The sequence below is a fragment of the Pelophylax lessonae genome (assembly GCF_965119305.1).
Source record: "Pelophylax lessonae genome assembly, chromosome: 6".
Taxonomy (NCBI): Eukaryota; Metazoa; Chordata; class Amphibia; order Anura; family Ranidae; genus Pelophylax; species Pelophylax lessonae.
In genome coordinates, this window is record NC_138773.1 from 55,012,134 (window position 1) to 55,037,132 (window position 24,999).

Sequence of the window (24,999 nt, forward strand, 5' to 3'; positions counted from 1 at the left end):
AAAGTCATTTAACAAATAAAGTGAGCGTATATATAAATCAATATAGTAAATTGAGATCTGTGATGCTGTTTTCATGTTACATATTCAAAGGCTAAATGCTTAGCGCTGAGCAGTGCGGGGTGTACCAAGATGGCCTCTGCCACCTTACTACTGCTGGCATCCATCTTCTTTCAAAATGTAACATTCAAAACAGCATCACAGATATCAATATACTATATTTCTTTATACCTGCTCAGTTTAATGCTAAAATGACTGTGAAATTCAAGAGGTAGCTGGGCGTAGTAAGATGTCCGCTGCCGCCTTCTGACTGCAGGTGTTGTGTCACCTTAGCATACCTGCTATGCATGCGCAGCAAGTATTCAGCGGACGGAACGTCATTCCCATTACCTAATCTGATGGGTCGCCAATTCTGATGGAACACAGGCTTTGTGAATTCTGTGACAAAGCAGTGCCTACTTACAGGGCGTAGTGACTAAATGTCACAGAATTTATGGAAGTAAATATTCTTCACAGAGTACATTTACAAACTTCAAGATCATTTAGAGTAAGAGGAGTAGGCTAGAAACAACTGAAATACAATGTGAAAACGGATATATAATATAAAATGTTGACCATATATATCTGGCAAGCCAACTGTCAGGTGGAAGCCCCCCATTCCACCGCCATGTTTCCAGGGCTCCAGTGTCCCACTTGCAGACTAAGGAAAAGTATGGTGGGTGTCTCCTGGTATAGGGGAGGGAGACCAGCTAACATCTGTGTTCAATTAGCTTCCATGAAGGGCAGGTGAGACATCAGGGACCTAATAAGCCCCTGATGTCCCAATAAAGAGAATATGTCACCACAAAATAGTATTGCATAGGGGACTTTGGTCCCCTATATGATAAAAAAATAGTTAAGTAGAAAATAAAAGCTACACCCAAGCACCTAAAAAAAACCCTTTCCCCCCACATATACATCTTCACCATGGACATAAACACACACATATCACCTATGTATAAAAACAAAGATTGTGTTACTCTACACCCAAAATTAAGAGCAATAACTCTAGGGCCATTATTCATGGGTATCTCTAAACTGTTGATCAGCAATGGCTTTAAAACATCACCTATGGAAATTTTAGCGTAACAAAGTTTAAAGCTGTTTCAAGGGTGCACACAATTTTAAGGCTTGACATGTTTATTCAGTGAAACCTCAGCTTTTATTTTTTCAGATATGGGTAACATATTGTGTTTGTGTGCCCTAAGATTAGCCTGGGTGTACTTCTTACGGAAATGTAGTGTTTAATATATGCGATATAAAAAATTGGAGCTACCACCATTTTATTCTTTAGGGCATCTACGTTGAGAAAATATATTATGTCTTGGAGGTTTCATAATTATCAATCAGCTGTGCATGAAAGAAGTGGTTTCATAATTATAAATCAGCTGTGCATCTTCAGGGCTCTAATTAGGAAAGCTGCTGGGCCTGCATCCCTTTAGATGTGATTTCCTATTGGGAGTATCTCACCAAAAATGACATTTTTGTTGCAGGGGATGACTGGAATTTGACTGTATCTTAGGGCAGCCTTCTGGGAAAATCAGTGAGCCAATCACACAAGCAGGAAATGTTTCTGGGGTGTGGTCAGTATACATTCTGTGTACAGAACACCTCCAGGTGGCCATATTGCATTGCCTTTTTTTAGATAATTACAACAGCTGCAGATTGAAAAGGAAAGGTCATTTTTTTAATAACATTCAATCACAATAGGCCTTGTGTCCCAATTGTATACGCTATATTGTTTTTTCTTTGATTGCTATTGTTTTTCCCCAACAAAAGTTGAGTTACTTTTTAGACTTCAGGCAAACAGCAAATACACAGATTAAATACATATACAAGTTGTTTTAACTGCTAAAGGATTTGTGTTTTTTGTCCATTCAGTCCTGAGATTTACATGACTCTGCCCCACGTTACTGCCGATTACAGTCACTGCCACCCACATCAAACAGGGCAAAGTGGGTCATCTTCTCCATTGCAGCTGGCACTGAGATTAGTGGTGTTGATGACTTGGCTGGCTGGGATGGGCAGTTCAGTCAATTTCTCATTTGTGTAAGTGCTCAGGGCTTAGCCATTGGCTGATAGCCCTGTACATTGTCACAGGGGAGCAGGTCACATGCTCCTCCATATCCAGAAGTGTCAGGTAGTCTAGGAAAGTAAAACGCCCTTTTCACATGATCGGACTGATCGGGTCCACCTTGTCCGTTTTTCCCGCAGACCAGATCGGGCCAACCATTCACCTCTATGAGGAGGCAAATGTCAGCGGACATGTGTCCACTGACATCCATCTGGCATCGGATCCGAAAAAGATCTGCTGAAAACAGACGTATGGTGATCCATTCAGCGGGTCAAATCGGATGAAAACAAACAGGCTGTCCATTTTCATCTGATCTCCGCATAGAGGAGAGTGGGGATCCGACAGGTCCGTCTCTGCACAGTGAGTGGAGGACAGACCTGTCATCCACCTGCTCAGTGGGAATCAACAGAGCGATTCCTGCTGAGCAAGCGGAAACTGTCAAAATAGACCCGCTCTGTGTGAAAGGGGCCTTAGGGGAATGCAGGGCCCTTTGCAGAGACACTGTGATTGTACACTGTATGAGCAGTGTCACTTTAAAAAAGGAAAAAACAGCATGCCTTAATCAATGTGTGTAAACTTAGAGGCTTGCACCATTCCATGGTAAAAATGTTTTCTATGTGCAGGAGCGCTGACTTGCATTCATCCATTGCAAAAAAACGCAGGTCACTGCAAACATTGTGAATTGTGAACAAGCCAGTAGAGCAGGATTTCCCAATTACTTTTTCCCTTGGAACCCTTTGACGTGGTATAGCAAAACTTTGGAACCCCAACAAAAAAGTGTGTGCCGTAAAGTAGCGCGGCGCAGCGCAAACCTTTCAATGAGCCGAGTGTAATGTTCTCTTTTGCTGGCAAATTCTTTTTATATCTGGTTTAATTGTCGACAATTATATTTGCATGTCTGCAGTTGCGTCAAGTCGATTTCGATACTTTGTTTTTGTTGCAGAGTAAAGCGAGAATCAAGTTTCACATAAGTATGTGCTGGCGAATGGCAACAGAACCTAGATTGCCTGCTTGGACAATTCTGCGTATTCTTTGTGTAAATCACCCCAAAAAGCAATAACAGAAACTTCTCTAAATTTTTGGCTTAGTTGACTGTCAGAAGTTATATTGATCAGATTCTCAAAATGTACATCAGAAAAATTGTCTGGCTTGTCTTCTATGAATGGATTTCGAACTCAGTCATTGGTTTCATTCAAGAATGGAAAATACTGATTAATAGATGTGATTAAATGGCGAAGATGATCTACAATTTCATTGCGAATTTAATCCTCAAGTTCAATTTCTGATTCTTCAAGAAAATTCTTAAGTGTTGGCAAAGAGTTCAAATTATTTTGCACAACAGATGAGGATCAAAACTTCAGCTTACGAGACAGTGAAAATATTTTATCTTTTGCATTAAAAATATTCCTGTTTTTTTCCTTGGAGTGATAAACATACGTCATTTAATGTTAGGAATATGTCTGCAAGATATGCTACTTTGGATAACCACAGAGTGTTTGTTAATCGATCAGATAATCCAAATTTATGATCCTGGAAATATGCAAACTAACTCTTGACGCAATTCAAACATTCTAACAAGGACGTTACCTCATGATAGCCAATGGACTTCTGAATGCAAAAGCAGAGCAGAGTGGTGACTACCCAAATCTTCACATATAATTTTAAATAGTCGTTACTGTAATGATCGACTTTTTATAAAATACATAATCTGGACCGATTCGTCTAGGACAGTTTTAAGTGAGATTGAAATACTTTTAGCTACCAGTGCATGTCTGAATAACACAGGGAGAACTGGTGCTGTTTTTTTCTACATTTCTTATTCGTATCACAGCACCAAACAACTTTCCCAACCATTGCTTTGGCACCATCACTGCACACATCTACACATTTGTCCCAATTTATACTGTGTGTGTCCATGAACCTCTGGATACAGTTAAATATGTTCTCACCAGTGGTATGAGTTTTCAAAGTCTCTATCACCGGGTGAATAAGAGCGCGGGATCGCTTCCACCATACAGAGATTCCACTCTGGGGAGTTCATTGTACCTTACTTTTTATCCGTCTGGTAAGGGGATACCCCTAAAGGTGGTGGGGTTCACTTGCACTTTATACGGCAGTCATATTGAACATCACCTGTTTCACGTTTGGATCCACATTTCAATCTTCCCTTAAGCATTTGTGTTTTTTATGCACTATGGACTTTTGTGGACTTTATTTGGACGTTTGTCAATATTAAGCTTTATTTAATCTACATGTATTTGGATCACGTTATTTGTGTTTTATGCACATAGATATTGTGTTTTCACACATCCAAGTTTTTGTTCATACTTACAGCGCACCAGACTATTTGTTTAATTCCTTGGGATGGATCATCCTCAATGGTCAAACAGTGTAACGAATTTGCATTCAGAAAGGTCCATGTAATTATTTGTATGGACTATATTATCAGCTTGTTTGGCTGCTGGGGAAACAAGAAGAAAACTGCGTGTGGTTGCTGCTGCCTCCACAATATGCCTGGAGGAAATCAATGAATGTTCTCTGAAACTGGGAAAGGTAATCTGTAGCCTACAGAAAGATTGCGGCATGTCTACATAAGTGTTTGTAAACTAATAACAGCATAGCGGCATTGCTGATCTATAGGGCTGCCTTTATAAAGAATGAAATTCCTGAAAGGGAAATGGTGATTTTTTCCAGTAATGACAGGATCTGAGTTATTATTGTTGAGTCTATCTTACATAACTCACAGATGCTGCACCAGATGATTTGTGACTCTTTGTATGTTAGATAATGCAGCCTGCATCCTTTCTGGACAGCTAGGACGATTACAGTATAATATTATAATACAAAATCAGAGAAAGGAATATTTAGTCTGCAATTTTAAATACTCATTTGTATTTGAATTTTTTATGACAAAAGATTGAAGGCTAAAGTTTATTTATTTTTTTGTTTTTTTGGAGGGGTGGAGAAAAACAAAGTTTCTATAACAAAAGGTTTCCCCCGCAGGCGATTGAGCTTCACACGATACAAAAAGCAGAGCCACTTGGCTATTAAGCTTACTCAAGCTTTAATTGCAGTGCCTTGCTGCACAGGCCCACTCTTAGTCCTTGGGTAGAGGTTCTCCTGATACCCCAGGCACTTTTACTCCTCCGAAACATACAGATTCCTCTGGCTCCCCTGGACTCTCTCCCAGTTGCCTCAGCTCTAGTCTCCCAGACTCTCGCAGCTGGCCCAACTCTCTCGGTCCAAAGGCCTGGAATCTCTCCCGTCTTGAGGCTTTTGCCGTGGTCTCCAGACAGGAGCACAACTGGCTGCAGCAACTACAACTCCAACTTCACCCTGCACATCTGTGCACTCACATAGGCTGCAAGAGTCAAGCAAAGCCTGGACACCAGATTGAAGGTTCCATCCCGCCCAATACTCTTTGGAACCTTCAAGCTCCCAGCCCCAATCCAGAACTACCAAATCCATAGAAAACATAGAACACCATTTTCTCTGCTCATACTCAACCTGCCAGAGCATTTCAAACTGGAGTTTTGAGAATCCGGTGTTATTTGTATGCCCATTTGTATAGTGGCAAGGTCTCACACTGTCACAAAAGTTTAGCAGAAGCCTCTGCTACTGAGAAAGGATGTACCGCTGTCCCCTTCTGCCTTCTCCACCATTCAAAGAACTCCTAATATTAAGCAGCTCATAGATTATGTAATTTTCTTCCCTGGGTGGAACGCAGTTTTGATAGGGGAATACCTCCTGCATCGCCATTATGTTCTGCCGACAGGCTGCAGGAGGAGCCTTTCCTGCTGGCAGAACACAATGATCAATGCTGGTAACTAAAGCCATGGGCAGTTATCCTATGCAAAAAAATCTGACAGGCCGGTTGTACTGAAGTCGATTGATGGATCGACTTTAGTACAACTAGTCTGCTCATAGGTGGATCTAATCTTGGCCAGTCCCTGCTGAACTGGCTAAGGTTTGATCCATCTTTGGCTGGCTTTATTGTCTCACAATGCACTCTTTGCTGTGAATGAAGGAGGAACAGTTAAATGACAGATTTTCCCTTCAAATTTACAGAACATAATGCATTGTAGGACTGTGGTAATACCAGTTCTGTGAACAGAGAAGGGGGCGGGCGGGCAGTGAAACTGTATTCAGTAGCAGAGGCTGCTGTCGATCTTCAAAGTGCCAGAAGGCAGATGCTCAAGGGCAGTGAAGCCAGGAATAATTTTTCGCAGAAGCAGGTGTACACACTATTACATAGAACTAATGTGTTTGGTGCTGAGTCCCCAAAGTAAAATATATTACACTTCAGCTTTAAGGGTCAATTCACTAAACTCAACAAGTTACTTTGACTTTATTTTGTCCTGTAATAAAGGTCTTGTTAAAAAAGTTCAATTGAAAAAAAAAAAAATAAATGACGTTTCAGTAGCAATATTTTCTTATACTTCTTTTAAAAATGCTAATTGCCTGGCTATCATTCCAATGGATTATTCCAAAAACATATTTCACAGTAGCTCACTAAGGTATATCAACACGTGAGAGTACTCAAAAAGTGAAGTGTCCATAAATATAACTATGTTTATAAAAAATGTGAATCAATATTTTGCAACCTCATTCAAAAAAATTAAATGAAAAATCCATTTAAACGTGATGAAAAAAGTATAACCAATTAGTATTACAACACCAACATTCCTCCACCATAGTGATGTGTGCCACTTCCGCTTCCTTAACAAACAAGCTCACCAGATGGTATTGCCATTCACTCTTTTGCCTGGCAAGTCTCCCTTTTGTGTTACATTGAAGAGCTGCTAATAAATGCCAAACTCCATCCAGGTCCCACTTTGAATCTCCACATGTAGGAATAGAAGTGAAGACAGAGCCTCCAATAGTGTTAAAACACCTTAAGGTAACCAATTTATTTAAAAGTAATGCCCGTACATCAAGTAAAAACAAAACAAGCCTTGATATAGAAGTTCAAATATGCCAGGTGACACAGTGCTGCGATCTCACCATGCCTTCGTTCATACACAGTGTTCCGGCGGCAGAATACAATTGCCGTGTAGCCTCGCCCCGACACGTTTCGTCACAGGGGGTCTGACGAGATGCAATAGCATCTGGTGAGCTTGTTTGTTAAGGGGCGGAAGTGGCTCACATCACTGTGGTGGAAGAATGTTGGTGTTGTAATATTAATTGGTTACACTTTTTTCCTCACGCTCGACTGGATTTTTCATTTATTGTTTTTGCATGAGGTTGCAAAATATTAATTCACATTTTTTTATAGACATTTATATTTATGAACACTTTACTTTTTGAGGACTCTCACGTGTTGATGTACTTTAGTGTGCTACTGTGAAACATGTTTTTGCATTGCAATGTATTTTTTTACTTATTTTGTTTGTTTTAAATACCTGATTTAAGTAGCGGCACAATCACTTAAATACATCGTCTAGAGCGCAGTGCGCACACAAATATATTCCAATGGATTAGCTTCAATGCATTTGTGAAATGCTGACCTGGAATGAAGAGCTATATGGAATTCTGACTATTTATTTTAGCCCCTAGCAGCTTAGACTTTTCTGATTGGTCAGCAGGCTTGTGACTTTGGAGCACATAAACTACCATCTCCAGTGTTTTACGGTCCCATACACAGCTCAAAAATCAATCTTCTCCTCCATGCACCTTACCAGTGTGAATAGAGGAATCTCCACTGCCGGCTACTGTATTCAGATAGGCAAATCTAGAATTGAAGTGCCACAGCGTAATATTCAAGTCTAAGATAGGTTCACTCCAAACATAAATTGTATATAAAACCCACCACGTTTCAGGGTTATACTCACCCCCTTCATCAGGGCTGAAGCACAAAAATGAACAATAAAAAACAGTAATAATAAATAATTATAACACACATCAAAGCTATGATATGGAGTATAGTATTATCGTTATATATCTATATGTCCTCTAAAAAGCAATCCAACACATTTTGCTCTTAAACCGGAGCTCCACCCAAAAGGGGAAGATCCGCTTATTTATCTCCTCCCCCTACTGCTACCACATTTGGCACCATTAGAGGAGGACAGGGTACCTGGTTTTGACAGGCACCTGCTCCCACTTCTGGTTGACTTCGCCAAGACGAATTGATCCAGAAATTCGCTCCCCTCCTCTCCTTTCCGTGCTGCTGGGCCATTCACACAGAGCAGTCCACTTCAAGCATGCGCAGTAGGGAACCAGCTGTGAAGCTGCAAGGCTTCACTGCTGGTTTCCCTTACATGAGATGGCAGCGGCTACACCTGAGAGCCAATTTAAAAATCAGCTCGGGTGAAGACACCTCTGGATTCGTGGACAGGTAAGTGTCCTATTATTAAAAGTAAGTAGCTGCTGACTTTAAATTTTTTTCTGAAGGAGCCTGGAGCTTGTGCTGGTAATGCTTGTGCAAATGAGCCCTAAAACAAGGACAAGGATTTCTGTTTCACCCACTTGACTGGCATTTGTCAGAGCTCGTTCCGCAATGCATATAAAAACGCAAAGAAACCACATGTGCTGACATGCCTTCTTTTGGCGTTGATTTTTACTGTGTTTTACATGCATTTTTTTTATGTACAAGCCACATCAATGGTCAAATTTTTTTTTCACTTTTGTGCCATGTTGTGTGGATGTGTGTTGACATGTGATTTTGTGTTTACTAGAAAAATGCAGACATATGCATCTCGATGCACCTGTATGGTGTTTACGGGGGAAAATAGAAATCACCTGTTTTCTATGCGTTCTTGGGTTGAGCCTGCTTAACAGTTATTGTGTGAATAAGACTGAAATCTTATTGGACCAAGCTAAAAATTACTCGCTTTCTGGAAAATAACGATCCTCATTCTGGTTTGTTAGCATTGTCAACTGAGCCCAGTATGGACAATTTTAGTTATTTTACAGGAATACCATCAACCATCTTATAATGTAGGTTCCTGCCATAAATTACCATACAGGCCTTCCTCTTTCAAAACCATTGAAGTAGTTGTAAACCTCTAACATGAAAAATGAACAACGCATATCCTTCTATACTGCATACTTGCCTCAATCCAAAGCTGCCTCCTTGCTTTACTATCTGCATGGGTAATTTCTGACAGGTTGTGCTCACTCTAAGGGATGGAGGGGGGCTGGAAAAGTGGCCTTCAGCACACAGCCTGTGACTGAAAGCCTCACCTGGGCATGTTTCCCTATGAGACTGTGTAAGAAGAGGAGAGGGGGATTTCCATTCCCTCCACTGAGGTCTCAGATTACACTCAGCTCTCCTCTCTGTGCTGTGCAGTGTATGACATCAGATCCCCTCCCCCTCCTCTGGAAACTCAGAAAAGCTGTGTAAATTCTGCATTTCAATTGACTGTAGAGAAGAGATGGCCGTAGATAAATATGTACAACTTCTGTACGAGGATTTGTTTTATCTCCGTGTATCACCTGAAGCCAGTCACTTCACTGGGTATATATAAGGGTTTACAACCACTTTAAAGGATATCTAAATCCAACAAAATAAATGTAATATAATGCAGTTTACCATGCCTCAGATGTGGGGAAGAAAGGTATATTTGTAGTCATGCCTGGGTGACAATCATGGCTCCCTCTATAGATACAGTAAAGGAGTAAGCATAGCAACCCAGGGACAGCAAGTGTTTTATTCATAGTATTACCAGGTGAAGAATAAAGTGAAAAAACAATCCAAAATGAAAACAAATGCAGCCACCACCTCTAAGAACTGGTAAGCTGCAATATTTTCCATTTTTGTTTTTTGGGGGTTTAGATACACTTTAATTTGGCTGGTAAACCAGAAATCCTCTATTATATAAGCAGACTTGTTATACATGTGCTGTTATTGAAGGAGATGAGTTTCATCACTACTGATTTGTCAGCTCAGAGACCTAATCAAAGCCTAACTCTAGCTGCTGTTTTTTCCGAATCCATTTACTGATAAGCTTCCATCTGAGAGATGGCACAATCAGGAGAAAAAGAGGAAGATTTAATGCACAGAACTTGTTTGCCATAATGAACAATAAAGAATAATTGACAAATGCGGAAAAAATGCAGACAAGCAACGATTTTCTTGAGAAACACAAACACAGGGATCTATGTTAAAGGGAAGCGTGTAGAGATTTTAAGTCTAAACCTTGACTGGATCACATTTCATTTGCTAAAGCACCGTGTATTATAAACATCTGCCATTTTCTTCATAAAATACCGTTTTCATTTTTTTTTTTTTACTCTTCATTACACCTCAGTGCTGCTGATCTCTGGCTGCCATTTCTTGTCTGCATGCACTTTAGTCTGCAAGACATCTTCCGCGGACGGGTTTGCTGATGGTTACAACGGCCCATCATGTCTGTATGTTTAAACTGCCAATTTTAGTCACAAGTCATTGTCACAGGGTGACAACACAGAAGCACAACTAAAAGATTTGTAAGAAAAAAAAAAATCTCCACCTGCTGCCCCCTTGTATGGAAACAAGCCAGTCCATTTGATAAATGATTCCCACAGAGTTATCTATACCCACCTCATACAAATAATACATATACCGTACTGCTAATAATACATAAACGATTAAAAAAAAAGTCTTCTCAGTGCATAAGTGTCCACCAAAGCTGTGCAGTAATATATTCTTCCACCATATCCACGTTACACCTCCTTGTGATTCGTACCACCCTCAAGTGTTGCCACACTCACCAGAGGAATGTCACTCTCTGCTGTCAGCAAAAAGTATCAACCAAGCATAAAATGTTTTAACCCTCTTTTTCCTGGAAACAGAAACCCCGCCCAATGCGTTTTGCCCCTCCTCTGAGATTCTTTAGGAACACAGTGACCTTATAAAAGAACGAGAAGCACTGGGGTGCAAAGGAGAGCCTGGGAGTGACAATACTTTTGTTTTCAATGGTTTTAGTATAAAAGTAAGAAACAACAATAGGAAACATCGTTCAGTGGTAAAACAATCACAGCAGTCGGCTATAATATCCCCAAAGGGGCAAGCAGAAGAAATACAAAAAAGACACATACTGCATTTAAATAAGAAAAATGGTATATGCGAGGTACCCCAAGGTGCTAGTGGAAAGGTGATTCTGTAGCCATGGTCCACAGTATACTACAGCTCTGGAAGCGTGCACCTGGGGCCATCCCCAAATAATTGACCGCGTGGCCTGCTATGACCAGGCCGTGCTGAACCAGTACAAATTTGTGTGCAGCAGTGTGCAACCACTGAGTAAACCTTAAAAAGACATTCATCAAGAAGACAAGAGTAAGAGGTAGATAGAAAAGAAAACGGAAAGGGAGAAGAAAAGAGAAGCGATAGAACAAAAGAATGGACCCAACCCCGCGTCCTGCACCCATGTACGGCCCTCAAACGTTCCCGGTGAGATAGTTGAGCCACGGTTCCCATATTCTATCGAACTTGTGCATTTTGTCATCTAGTTGAGCCAACAGCCGTTCGTTCACCATGATCCAGGACAATTTGTGCCTAAGCTGCTCAAACTGTAGGATAGGAGACCTCCAGGATCTAGCAATTGTAATTTTCGCTGCGGTAAAAATAAAAGTTATAAGCCTCCTCTGTGCCTTCGTGGCCGTGTCCACCTTCTGGCCCAAAAGAGCCTGCTGTGGGGACTTGGTCAGGTTAACTTCCGTTAATGTGTAAATGAAGTTATACACCCGAATCCAAAAACGTCTCACCTTGGGGCATTGCCACCAAATGTGGAGCATAGTACCATCCTGACCACAACCCCGAAAACACTGAGGGGACGCTCTAGGCACAAAAGATGCTATCCTAGCGTATACCAGCATAGTAGCACCTTATAGTTAGCTTCTATGATTGAGGTGTTGATCAATGATCTGGAGGCCTCCTGAGCCATAACATGCCAGTCCACCAAATCCTGGACATCAGTGACAATACTTTTAATGCCTGGTTGATCATCATGTACACTGCAGGAACAAAAAGGCAGGTACAAAAAAATATGTTCCTCGGAATTAAGACACAAGAAGGCAGAACACCGATGACATTCCTTCCACTCAACAAGCATTATTCAATAGGACCATATATACTGCAAGTCCTAGGAACTCCCCCTCTTACACAAATAAACCTTCAGCAGGGTGGTTCATAGAAAGGGACTTGCAGCATATGTTGTCTGAATAAATAGATATTGTTGAAAGGAAGTAACCTCATCCGTGTAAAGCTTTCTTGTGTCATGGTACGGAGTTTACTAGAGCAGGGACAGATCCTAGGCCCAGCACCCAGTGCACTGGCAGCAAAGGAGAAGACTTAAGATTGGAGCAGTGGCATCTTCTTTGGAATGTACACATTCTGAATGATGTGTTTTCACTACGTGAGCATCAAATCACAGATTTAATAAGGGCCCCCGAGTGGTGGAAATGCGACATCCAAAGGAGCGTGCTTTTTGTGCCCGTCTTCCTGTCTTGCATTATTTTCAAATGCTTTACAACAAAACCAGCAGTTCTTAATGTGCATTTGGCTCTTGGCGCATAAAGGAATGATTTAAATAACTCTGCTCACTGTCCTGAAAATAATAATAATCCTCTTATTTTTGGGATATGAGATGAAATGAGACATGTGAATACCTTCTATTCTAAGAAGGCTTTACTCTGCTTCAAACAAGTTATATTAAAGAATTTTATTTTATATCCTGGCTGTGCTGCTTAACTTGTGGTTTAAGGGCTCATGCGCACTGCAGCTCAAAAAGCTGCTTCTGCATGCATTTGAGCTTTTTTTTTTTTTTTTTACGGGTATCTTCGCCCATTGGTCATGGGCAAAAGCCTCCAGTTCAGTCACATTCTTAGGCTTGTGCACTGCAACTGCTTTCTTTGAGTCCCACCAGAGGTTCTCAATCGGATTTAAGTCTGGTGACTGTGATGGCCACTCCAAAATGTTCCAGCCTTTAATCTGCAACCATGCTCTAGTGGACTTGGAGGTATGCTTGGGATCATTTTCCTGTTGAAAGGTCCAACGTCTCCCAAGCCTCAGGTTTGTGACGGACTGCATCACATTGTCATCCAATATCTCCTGGTACTGAAGAGAATTTATGGTACCTTGCACACGCTGAAGCTTCCCTGTACCTTCAGAAGCAAAACAGCCCCAAAGCATGATTGACCCCCCGCCATGCTTCACAGTAGGCAAGGTGTTCTTTTCTTCATAGGCCTTGTTCTTCCTCCCCCAAACATAGCGTTGATCCATGGGCCCAAACAGTTCTAATTTTGTTTCATCAGTCCACAGAACACTATCCCAAAACTTCTGTGGTTTGTCCACATGACTTTTGGCATCCTGCAGTCGACTCTTCTTATTCTTTGGAGTCAGCAAGGGGGTGCGCCTGGGAGTTCTGGGAGCAGAAACTTCAGTACCCACATCTGACAAATCTTTTCTCAGTTCCTCAGCAGTCACACGGGGACTTTTCTCCACTCTACGCTTCAGGTAGCACACAGCAGTCGAAGTCAGCATCTTCTTTCTGCCACGACCAGGTAGCGTTTCAACAGTGCCCTTTGCCTTGAATTTGCAAATGATGCTTCCTATGGTGTCTCTTGGTATGTTTAACATCTTTGCAATCTTCTTATAGCCATTGCCCTTCCTGTGAAGAGTAATCACCTCTTCTCTTGTCTTCCTGGACCATTCTCTTGACTTCACCATGTTTGTAACCACACCAGTAAATGTCTAGAAGGAGCTAAGTATCACAGTAATTTTAAAGCTGCCTAATTGGTGCTTATTAGGCTTTATTGCTGCTCCCTGACATCCACAGGTGTTTTCAATACCTGATTGAAAACACTTCAATGAACCTCTGTTCTTCGGAGTGGTAGTCTTTAAGGGGTTGAATAATTGTGTCAATGAAGAATTCACAAAAGAAACATTTACTACTGTATTACAAAACCAATTGATGTCATTTTAGTTGCATATGGTTCTTTAAGAAGTCCTTGTAGGATTTCATTCTGAATACAATTACAAATGTACACTAAATTCCCTAAAACCCTTTACAGCATTGGGGGTTGAATAATTTTGAACACAACTGTACATTCCTTGTATGCAGTATCTCACTAAATTGAGTACACCCCTCACATTTTTGTAAGTATTTGATTATATCTTTTCATGTGACAACACTGAAGAAATGACACTTTGCTACAATGTAAAGTAGTGAGTGTAAAGCTTGTATAACAGTGTAAATTTGCTGTCCCCTCAAAATAATTCAACACACAACCATTAATGTCTAAGCAGTTGGCAACAAAAGTGAGTACACTCCTAAGTAAAAATGTCCAAATTTGGCGAATTAGCCATTTTCCCTCCCCGGTGTCATGTGGCTCGTTAGTGTTTCAAGGTCTCAGGTGTGAATGGGGAGCAGGTGTGTTAAATTTGGTGTAAATCGCTCTCACTCTCTCATACCGGTCACTGGAAGTTTAACATGGCACCTCATGGCAAAGGACTCTCTGAGGATCTGAAAAAAAGAAAACTTACTCTACATAAAGATGGCCTAGGCTATAAGATTGCCAAAACCCAGAAACCATACAGTGGTTTAACAGGACAGGTTCCGCTCGGAACAGGTCTCGTCATGATCGACCAAGGAGGTTGAGTGCACGTGCTCAGTGCTATATCCAGAGGTTGTCTTTGGAAAACTGATGTGTGAGTGCTGCCAGCATTGCTGTGGAGGTTGAAGAGGTGGGAGGTCAGCCTGTCAGTGCTCAGACCATACGCCGCACACTGCATCAAATAGGTCTGCATGTCGTCTCAAAAGGAAGCCTCTTCTAAAGATGATGAACAAGAAAGGCCGCAAACAGTTTGCTGAAGACAAGCAGAATAAGCACATGGATTACTGGAACCATGTCCTGTAGTCTGATGAGAACAAGATAAACTTATTTGGTTCAGATGGTACCAGGTGAGGAGTACAAAGAAGCATGGTGGTGGGAGTATCATGGTCTGGGGCTGCATTAATGCTGCCGGCACTGGGGAGCTACAGTTCACTGAGGGAACCATGAATACCAACATGTACTCGGACATACTGAAGCAGAGCGTGATCCCCTGACTTCTGAGACTGGGCCGCAGGGCAGTATTCCAACATGATAACAACCCCAAACACACCTCCAAGATGACCACCGCCTTGCTAAAGAAGCTGAGGGTAAAGGTGACGGACTGGCCAAGCATCTCTCCAGACCTAAACCCTATTGAGCATCTGTTCCTCAAAACGGAAGGTGGAGGAGCACAAGGTCTCTAACATCCACCAGCTCCGTGATGTTGTCATGGAGGAGTGGAAGAGGAATCCAGCGGCAATCTGTGAAGGTCTGGTGAACTCTATGGCCAAGTGGGTAAGGCACATGCTGGAAAATAATGGTGGCCACACAAAATATTGACACTTTGGGCCCAATTTGGACATTTTCCCTTAGGGGTGTACTCACTTTTGTTGCCAGCTGTTTAGATATTAATGGCTGTGTGTTGAGTTATTTTGAGGGGACAGCAAATTTACACTGTTAGCCTCGGTTCACACTAGGGCGACCTGTGAGGCGACCTGGTCGCCTCACAGGTCGCCGCAGGTCGCCTCCCATAGGGAAGCTGCCGACCCGTTCTAATAGGAGTGACACAAGTCGCTCTGACCTAGAAAAAGGGTCCGGAGCTTCTTTGGGGCGACCAGGAGGCGACCGCCATAGACTTCAATGTTATGAAGTCCGTGGCGGCCGCTCCAAGGTCGCGGCGCGCTGCTTGCACCGCGATCTCGGAGGTCGCCCCGGGAAGTAGCGTCGCGGTAGTGTGAACCGGCGCTCATACAAGCTGTACACTCACTACTTTACATTGTAGCAAAGTGTAATTTCTTCAGTGTTGTCACATGAAAAGATATAATAAAATATTTACAAAAATGTGAGGGGTGTACTCACTTTGGTGAGATAGTGTGTGTGTGTGTGTATATATATATATATATATATATACACAGTACTTTATTCTTTTATAAAGGTTTAATATTATTTTAATACAATAATTTATGTAATTTTTTTTAATTCGTTTTATTATATATGAAGAAAGGAAATAAAAAACACTCCAAAATACTTTAAAATAATTAATAAAATTTAACAATTCAATAAAATTGTATAAAATAACATAAATAGTATAATATTAATATTATTAAAAATGTCTCTCGCTTTCTTTTTTACATTTTAATAATTACTTTAAACGAATTTGGCTTTTTTTCCCGTTTCTTTCCTTTCAGTGAGCTGGCTAGTGCATTAAAAATGTAAAATGGCAAAATTCACTTAAAACAAATTCAGCAGGCGAGCTGGGCCTCTCCTGCTGTGTTTTAATTGGCTTGAACTTGGAACTCCGCGCAGGGAAATGCTACAAGTCTTCTCCAATAACAGGACTCATTAAAGCCCGATTGGACTGGAAATCTACGTGCGGCACTCATGGTCGCTGCAGACTCCGAAAATGACACTTTGAATTAACTTTGTGCAGAGAGGGACAGGCAACTGGAAGCCTGAGAAATTGATGGCTGCATTGGGATGTTCTATAAAAAAAAAAAGGAGGAAGTGGACTAGTGGGTTCAAATGTCCATCACTCGCTAATGGTCAGACTTTTATTAGTGGTGTAGTCTGGGATATTACAAGCTGTACTGCCCTATTCTGCAACACTTCCATCATTACCCGTTAACCCCATAACCCCGCAGGCTGTTGAAGAAGAAAGCTAGTTTAATATTGAATTTAGTTTTGTGGACTTTATATAGCTGGAGGGGAGGTGGGTTTTGAATGGTTTAGTTCTGTTTTATCAAAAGCACACACCATATTATCACTCAGTTATTCATGCTATATAAACCAAAAGGAAACAATTAAAAATAAATGATATCGTGCTCAGTGTGGCAGGTTGCCCTAAGATATTTTATCACGTCTGCATAAAAAATTCCTGATATGTAACTCTACACAATGGGTTCATTTTTCAAAAAATGTGCCACGTTCATTATTGAAAAGTCATTCTTGAACTCCAGCCAGTGACTTTGTGTAGGCCAGGCATGTCCAACCTGCGGCCCGGGGGCTGCATGCTGCCCCGGAACCGCAGGCAATGTGGCCCACTGACCCCTGACAATTTTTTTTTTTTGCTGGGGAGGAAGGAAGTCGGTTCGGGGGCACGGCCACAGTGGCTTCCAACTAACGTTAAGCAGAGGCTGCCTCGGAGGGGAAGGGAGTGGGGAGGAGGCGAGCATGTGTAGTGTTTCTGACTCCTACCACCATGACCACTTCAAATCACTGAAGTGTTCATGGTGGTTAGAGTGTTCCTTTAATATCTCTCATAACAAGTAAATCTCTATATACTGATTCCATTTTATTTGATCATCCTCTAGTTGTGTTAAATTAGTGCGGGGGGGGGGGGGCGTGGCAGCATTTTATTACTTACATACCTTAACTATAGTATATATTTTATATGCGGCCCGAGAAAATTTCTCTACACTCAGTGTGGCCCAGAGAAGCCAAAAGGTTGGACACCCATGGTGTAGGCTAAGATGAGGTCCCCCTTACTTAAGAAGCCCGACGCCTGCACCCGAAGTCGATTGAAGAATCGACTCGGGTGCCGATATCGCTGGATCTGTGGACAGGTAAGCGTCCATATATTAAAAGTCGACAGCTACAGAATTTGGAACTGCTGACTTTTTTTGAGAGAGACTGGAGCTCCTCTTTACCCTCCAACTCAAAGCTGTTATAGAAGCTTTAGATTTCCCACGCATTTCACCATAGTGGTCCCGTCATAACCTGTTCCATCAGCTCTCTAATACACCTGCTTCTTTAAACAAAACTTGCAGCTTAAATTGTAAAAACAAAACACTAAAACAAAAATGGAATATATTGCAGCTTACTAGTTCTTAGATGTGGTGGCTGCAATGGTTGTTGTGTTTCAGGTTTTTTTTTCTTAAAGCAGCCTGTAGATGACTTGATTATCTTTCCTTCCTCCGGTCGCTTGATTCCCCCATGAACCCAGTCTGTTGATGGGGGAATGCCTTCTGCAGCACTATTGTGTTCTGCCAGCAGGGGGAGTAGGGAGCCTTCCCCGCCAGCAGAGCACAACGAATACTGTTAGAGTCTAGAGCCGCCGGAAATAATATCCGACAGGCTGGTGGTACCCAACTCTATCTATGGATCGACTTCAGTACAATCAACCTGGCCATAGATGGATCGAATCTCAGCTGGTTCAGCAGAGAATTTCAGTTGGTGATCCTGGAAGTAACACATCCTGTCTTGGGGTGACAGCACTCACCCATTATATAACATCTACAGAAGGATGACAGAATCCCCCCCCCCCCCATTTGATTCTATATAACACGGAAAGCAGTGTTCTGTAGTCCTCAGAAATAGCTTTAAAGCCTCATGCACACTGGGTGTCTGTTTACCCTGGCAGGAGAAAAGTTGCTTACAAAAATGCAAAATTAGCCATGTATTTGAAATGCGTTTAGGTGCATCAAGCATTTTCAGGCATGGAAAGCGCTTGTAAATAAAGCACTCCCCTTTTATAAAGCCACTTATGCCAGCAGGGGAATACCTAATAAATTCCGGAAGGCGTGGGGTGGTTGGACCAAGAATAACTCTACAGTGTCTGATTAAACTGGGTGTACCTAAAAGGCCCTTGATATCCTTCATGTAGTAGGCCATTTTGGCTGGTCATGATATGTCTGGGGTTGTGTCCAGTATATGTACGTTGAATTGGTGTTGTACACATAAACGAACGCCAGCCTAACTCAGACTCTTTGGCATTGTGACGTGTTGGGAGAACATTGGTGCTGGGAGTAAGAACTGTTACGCTAACCTGAAAGAAATGGGAAGGTTGCAATGTTCCTATATACACATGTAAACCTCTGAGCTATGCTATGTGCCTTGTGCTGAAGCTCCGCTTGTTAGTGTAAATAGTGGCCTGATGTTCAGGTTGACTGTCTGTATGGTCTTTCACCTTGGTAATGTTTTTATAAAACTGCAATAACAAAAAAAAAACAAAAAACTTTTCAACATGAATGAATTCCATTGGCCAAAATATTAATTTATTCTGGCCATAGGAATCCATTAATGCTCAAACATGCCTAAACGCTTCTAGGATTTTGGTGCGGTTAGACCCATTTACATGCGTTTAGGGTCATTCCTCGTTTTTTTTCTGCTCTTCAACTCCTCTCCTCACCTTTGATGTTTCCTTTTTTTGCAGCCTGTAAATGCTCTACTTCTAATTTGCCTGTAAATGCCTATGTGTGCATGGACAGTTTTTTTCTACTGGCTGCAAAAAATAGAAAGCCAATTGCCCATAAAAGCAGTGTTTTTGCACTCATAGGCCTCAGCCTAGTGTCCATGAGGCCTATGAGTGCAACAGAGGTAGAGCACACAAGAAGTTATCAGCTTACAGGGTTTCTGAAAGGATTAATGGGTAATTTTTTGTACTTACTGAACAAAATGCGTTCAGTGGTTAATTTAACTATTTCCCGCCCGTAGGACGTCCTCGGGTTGAAGTGGTTATACCGGGATTATGTCTGGACCTACAGGCATCATCCCGCTATGGAATTTTTTAGCTGGCAATGCCATTTCTAGCAGAAGTGATTACAGTGGCTAAATAGAAGGGGGTCCCATTGGGTTCTACCGCTGACAGTGATGTCTGCACGGGACAGAGAGAGAGGAACGGACGTTGTTCCTCTCTCTCTCTCTGTGTCCCTGGAAACTGGGAGCGACAAGTACATCATTACTTTTGATTCTGCCTCTTTGTCTACCTGGCCCTTAGCGCACAGGAAAGCAGCTGATCAGACTGATCTGTGTCTGATCTTCTGCATTGGAGGCCAGAGGAGAGATTTGGGGTCTAATAGTCCCCAGATCTCTCCAGAAAGAGGACCTGTCATGGCCCATACTGTCACAAGGGATGAACAACAAATAGCAATAAATTAATCCCCATAAAAAGTGTAAAAAAAAAAAAGTTTGTATAAAATAAATAATGCTTACGTGCAAATACGAACACAAACGTTACTCCCGCACGCATATGAAAACGGTGATTGTACCACACATGTGAGATATCGTCGCGAATGTCAGAGCAAGTGCAACAATATTAGCACCAGACCACCTGTATAACCCTAAACTGGTAGCCTGGAAAGGCGTTTAAACCACCTTCTATGGAGAATTTTAAGCACCGTAGTTTGCCGCCATTCCACAGGCAGACGCAATTTCAAAGAGTGATATGTTAGGTTTCTGTTTATGCGAAGTACCGTATACTTTTACAATATGCAAAAAAATTAGGGTAAATATAGTTTTTTTTAAAAAAATTCATTAAAATGTATATTTTCCATAAGAACTGCGTTTGAAAAACCGCTGCTCAAATACTGTGACATAGGGCCGCTGCTAATAAATAATAATAATTATATATATGTTTGGGGGTTCTAAGGAATTTTCTAGCAAAAAAAAATTCGATTTTTACATGTAGGAGAGAAGTGTCAGAATTGTTTGGGATACAAAGTGGTTAATCAGACCAAAAGGACCAATTAAAGAAAGTTTGTTTGGATTTAAATACCCTTTAAGCAGGATAAAGAATGCTGGTATTAATATGCAAATATTGACCTTTTGTGAAAAGTCAATAGTTAAAACCTCATCTCTGTCTAAAATCGGTGAACCTATACACTGATCTATAGAAAGAGCAGTGACAGGTGCGTGTCACGTTTTTAACATGCTGCTTGTGATTTACAGCCGGATATCTCCTTATGTATGCTGTATGAGTGGCAAGATGGCAGCACCCCATGGCGAAATAACTGGGCCTCGTGGGACAACCAGCAACTGAGTTTTGTTTTTTCACAAATTCCATTCTAGTCTATTAGTTATAAGCTAAACACTTTATTGTTTCCATACTCCTTGGCAAAAGAAAGGGTTTGTTCTAGTGGAGAATAGATATATGTTACATAGTTTATACGCTACAAGACAATAGAACCATACAAGCCCTTCAATCTAATCAACATGTAGCACAGTAAAGGCTTTTGAGAACTGAAGGTATTCACATGTCTCTTTCCATCACATATCCGAAAGGATGTGTGCTTAAAGCGTGCTCCCATCACACTAAGAGAGCTGTCAATGACAGTTCTCAGTCAAGGCTTCTAATCAGGAGCCTGCAGGAGAGACTCCTGATCATGTGACAGCTGTAAGAACCAATCACAGCATTCAGATAATACAGAAGCTACAGCATTAAGGGGTTAAAGTAGACCCCCAGCCAAAACATTCTTTCATTTATGATGGTACAGAAGGATTTAGGTTCTTAAAGTAAAACTTACATGTATGATGTTTAGGTAAGCCCTTTAAGGCTTACCTGTAGGTACAGTAAATATTAGTGATCGACCGATATTGTTTTTTTTACCGCCGATACCGATATTTTGGTCATCGGATAACGGTATCGGCCGATATCTGCTGATATTTTCGGACATTAAAATATATATTTTTTTTTTAATGTCTACAGGTACTGTGGTGGAGGGATCTGGGGGTCTAAATGACCCCACACCCCTCCTCTGCACTTAAAGCATTCAAAATGCCAAGTTTGGCTGTTTTGAATGCTGTAAGATTTTGAATTTGGCGCCGCCAGTACCCGGAAGTGATGTCATGGCATGACATCACTTCCAGGTACTCGGCGGCGCCGAATTCAAGAAATGGAGACTCGGTCAGATGGCAGCGGTGCAGATGGAGACCCGGTAAGACGGCAGTGGAGAAGGTAGGATGCCCGGGTCTCCCTGTGGGACAGGAGACCCGGGCGAGCCACGGAAGGCGGCGGGAAGGGGGGGACGGGGACGTCCTGCTCCTTGGAATGACAGCCGAGCGGCTTCTCAGTCGCATCGGTTGTCATTACAAGATAGCTGACCGTCGGCTATGGACACCGGTACCGGGGTGATGCCTCTAGCTGCAGGCATCACCCCGGTACAAGCACTTTCCCGAAATATCGGCAATATCGGTAAATCAAAAGGCCGATTCCGATATATCGGGGAAAGTGCATATTGGCCCTTGATATATCGGCTTTGCCGATAATCAGTCGATCCTTAGTAAATATCCCCAAAACGTGCACCGTTTAGGAGATATTTACTTTAGATGCAGCCTGTGACGTCACTGGCATATGTGCTCTGAAGGAATGGCACAGGTAGGTAGAGCCATGCCTTAAACAGTGACTCCCGCGTGCATGCGCAGGAGTGACGTCATTGCCAGCTCAGCTATTCATATTGTCTAAGTCCGCACACCCAGAAGGAAGACTGTGTGAAGATGGAAGCACCTTCAGTGGTGACATACCACTGGAGGGCTTACGTTTTCAGGTAAATCTGTCATAATGTGCTAGTATGCAATACATACTAGCACAATATGACATAAACTGCCGGATGCCTATTTTTATTTATTTTTTTAAATGTGGTTTACTACTACTTTAATTAACTGACATCTTAGTTCCCCTTATTGAAAATAGGAAGTGAGTAAAAGTTTTGGCTGGAGCTAGCCTTTGAAAGAGGGTGCTGCCACCATCAAGTAGTATTTCTGTACATCTCCAAATGCTTTCAGCGGGTTTCTGTTTTTAATCCCCAAATGAAATAAAACATGCATGAGCTTGTTAGGGCGTTGAGGGAAACTTCAAAGTTTCCCTGATCAAGGCTGACATAGGATCAGAAGAGATATTCTACAAACTACATCAGTAACTGTCACTTTGAGAGGTTGCCACAGTGTATGCAGATATTTACTGTTTACAAGCTGCACACATATAAACTTGTATTGGCTCTGATGATAACAAATCCCAACACTGATAGTAAAGTATAGAAGTGCTATAGAAGATTTGTACTGGACTAATGTAAAGCCAAAAAAACTTTCAGTGTAAATTAGCTAAACACACTCCAAGTGTGCAAAGTCTTACAGTGTGTTCTGTTTAGAAAGCAGCTGAGTTGAAAAGCCTGTCCCTGCAAGCATACGATAGAGGAGGACCCTTGCTCTCTATACAGAAGGAAGCAGTAGTCTCTCTGCAGGCATACCCCTGGTGACCGTGAGTCAGACAACAGCAGAGAGAAAAATTCCAAACATTTTGCACATGCTCAAATGTTGTGCTTTAGGGCAGTCACATAGTTATATAGTTAGTCAGGTTGAAAAAAGACACAACTCCATCTGGCTCAACCAATAAAAAAAAAACAGTAATGAAAACCCAACCATACAATCCCATATACACAATCCTATACCCGCAGTTGATCCAGAGGAAGATGAAAAAGCAAAGCATGATCCAATTTGCTACAACAGGGGAAAAAAATTCCTTCCTGATCCTCCGAGAGGCAATCTGATATTCCCTGGATCAACTTTACCTAAAAATATTAGTACCCACTTATATTACGTACGGCCAGGAAAGAATCCAGGCCTTTTTTAAAGCAATCTAGTGAGTTATGCCTCAGTACACACGCAACGATTATCGGCCGACCGATCGGCCGTCTTTTGTCTAGTGTTGTTGTGTTGGTTGAAATGTGCTCTAGACTGCACACAAATTTTTTCGGCCAACAACAACCAACTTCAGAAGTGATGTCATGTGCCGGTTTACTTTCTGTGTGTTTTTTCTTCCCTGAGCATGCCCAGTCTTGCTCATCTGATTTTTGTCTGCCGAAATCTGTACTGACTGACGAACAATCGGCCCTTTGTGTTGACGGCCAACAAAAATTTTATGGCATGCACACCAGATTCTGTTCGGCCGAAAAGTCGCAGTCGGTTGTCAGAAGCATCATACCAACAAGCCGACAATCGGCCGATCGGACGTTGGCCGAAAATTCACGGCCAACAATCGTTGCGTGTGTACGAGGCATTAGCCAGAACCACCTCTGAAGAGACTACGCCACATTTTCACAGCTCTTACAGTGAAGAAACCTTTCCGGTTCACCTTTCAATGGACAGTCCATTCATTTCAATGGGCTGCCCTATGTGAGTGAAAACACATAAAGATGCCAGCACAGTTTTTAAAATCGTGCCAGTTCAAAATGCATGCTACTGCGGTACCATGCATTTTGGTGGATGCAAACGCACACACACTTGCTAGATGCCTGGGGGTACCATTAAGAATTAATGGCATCCACATGTCAAGGCAGTGCATTTTTATGCGGTGTGGGAAAACTTGCAATTTTGCATGGGTGCCTGCACCCCATCTTGTGTGAACAAGCCCTGAAGAAAATCTTCCACTTTTCCCATTTAGGATAAAATACCAGAGTGAGTCTGGGAATGAGGTAGCTATGTGTGAAACACGGGTTCTGCTTACAGGACTTTTTCTGTTAGTCTGTTACAGGAGGTCTCGAAACTTTTTTTTTTTTTTTCCACAAAGAGCCAGATTACTGTACTGCAGAATAAGGGGTGCAAGAGTGCAGCCAGTAGAAACAGAAAATGTCCCTGCATCAGGCTTTTGGGTTAGAGGTCGGTGGGACTAAGAAAATGACATAATGCCTGTGGTCAGTGTAAGGAGAAATAGTGCCCCATCATTGGTGTTTATGGGAGGAATAATGCCCTACTGTTAGTGTCAGTGGGAGAAATAAGGCGCTGTTATTGGAGTTAGTGGAAGGAATAGTGCCCCATTATTGGTGTCAGTGGGAACAATAGCAGCCCATCGTTGGTGTCAGTGGAAGCAATGGTGCCTTATAGCTGGTGTTAGACGAGGGAATGGTGCCAGATAAAGGCAAGCAAAGGGCCACATTTAGCCTGCAGACCAGAGTTTGGAGTCTGCTGGCCTATTATATTGGTTGTGTTTTAAAGCCTTTTAATGAAGTCAGAGTTTGTCTCAAGAGATTCCTTATTCAATACAGAGAGAGATCTGCTATCCAGAGGAGGAGGGAGGGAGAGGGAATGATCGATCTTTGATATGTGCACGCACCGTCAGACCTTCTATTAGAGCAGAAGTCACGTTGTGTCTGATGAGTGTTTTG

At 42.0% G+C, this 24,999-nt stretch overlaps 1 protein-coding gene across 1 annotated transcript in view; it reads right to left on the reverse strand.

Moving 5' to 3' along the window:
* The window catches only part of B9D1 (B9 domain containing 1), a 167,687-nt gene that overhangs the window by 12,791 nt on the left and 129,897 nt on the right, over window positions 1-24,999 (reverse strand). The window lies entirely within an intron of this gene.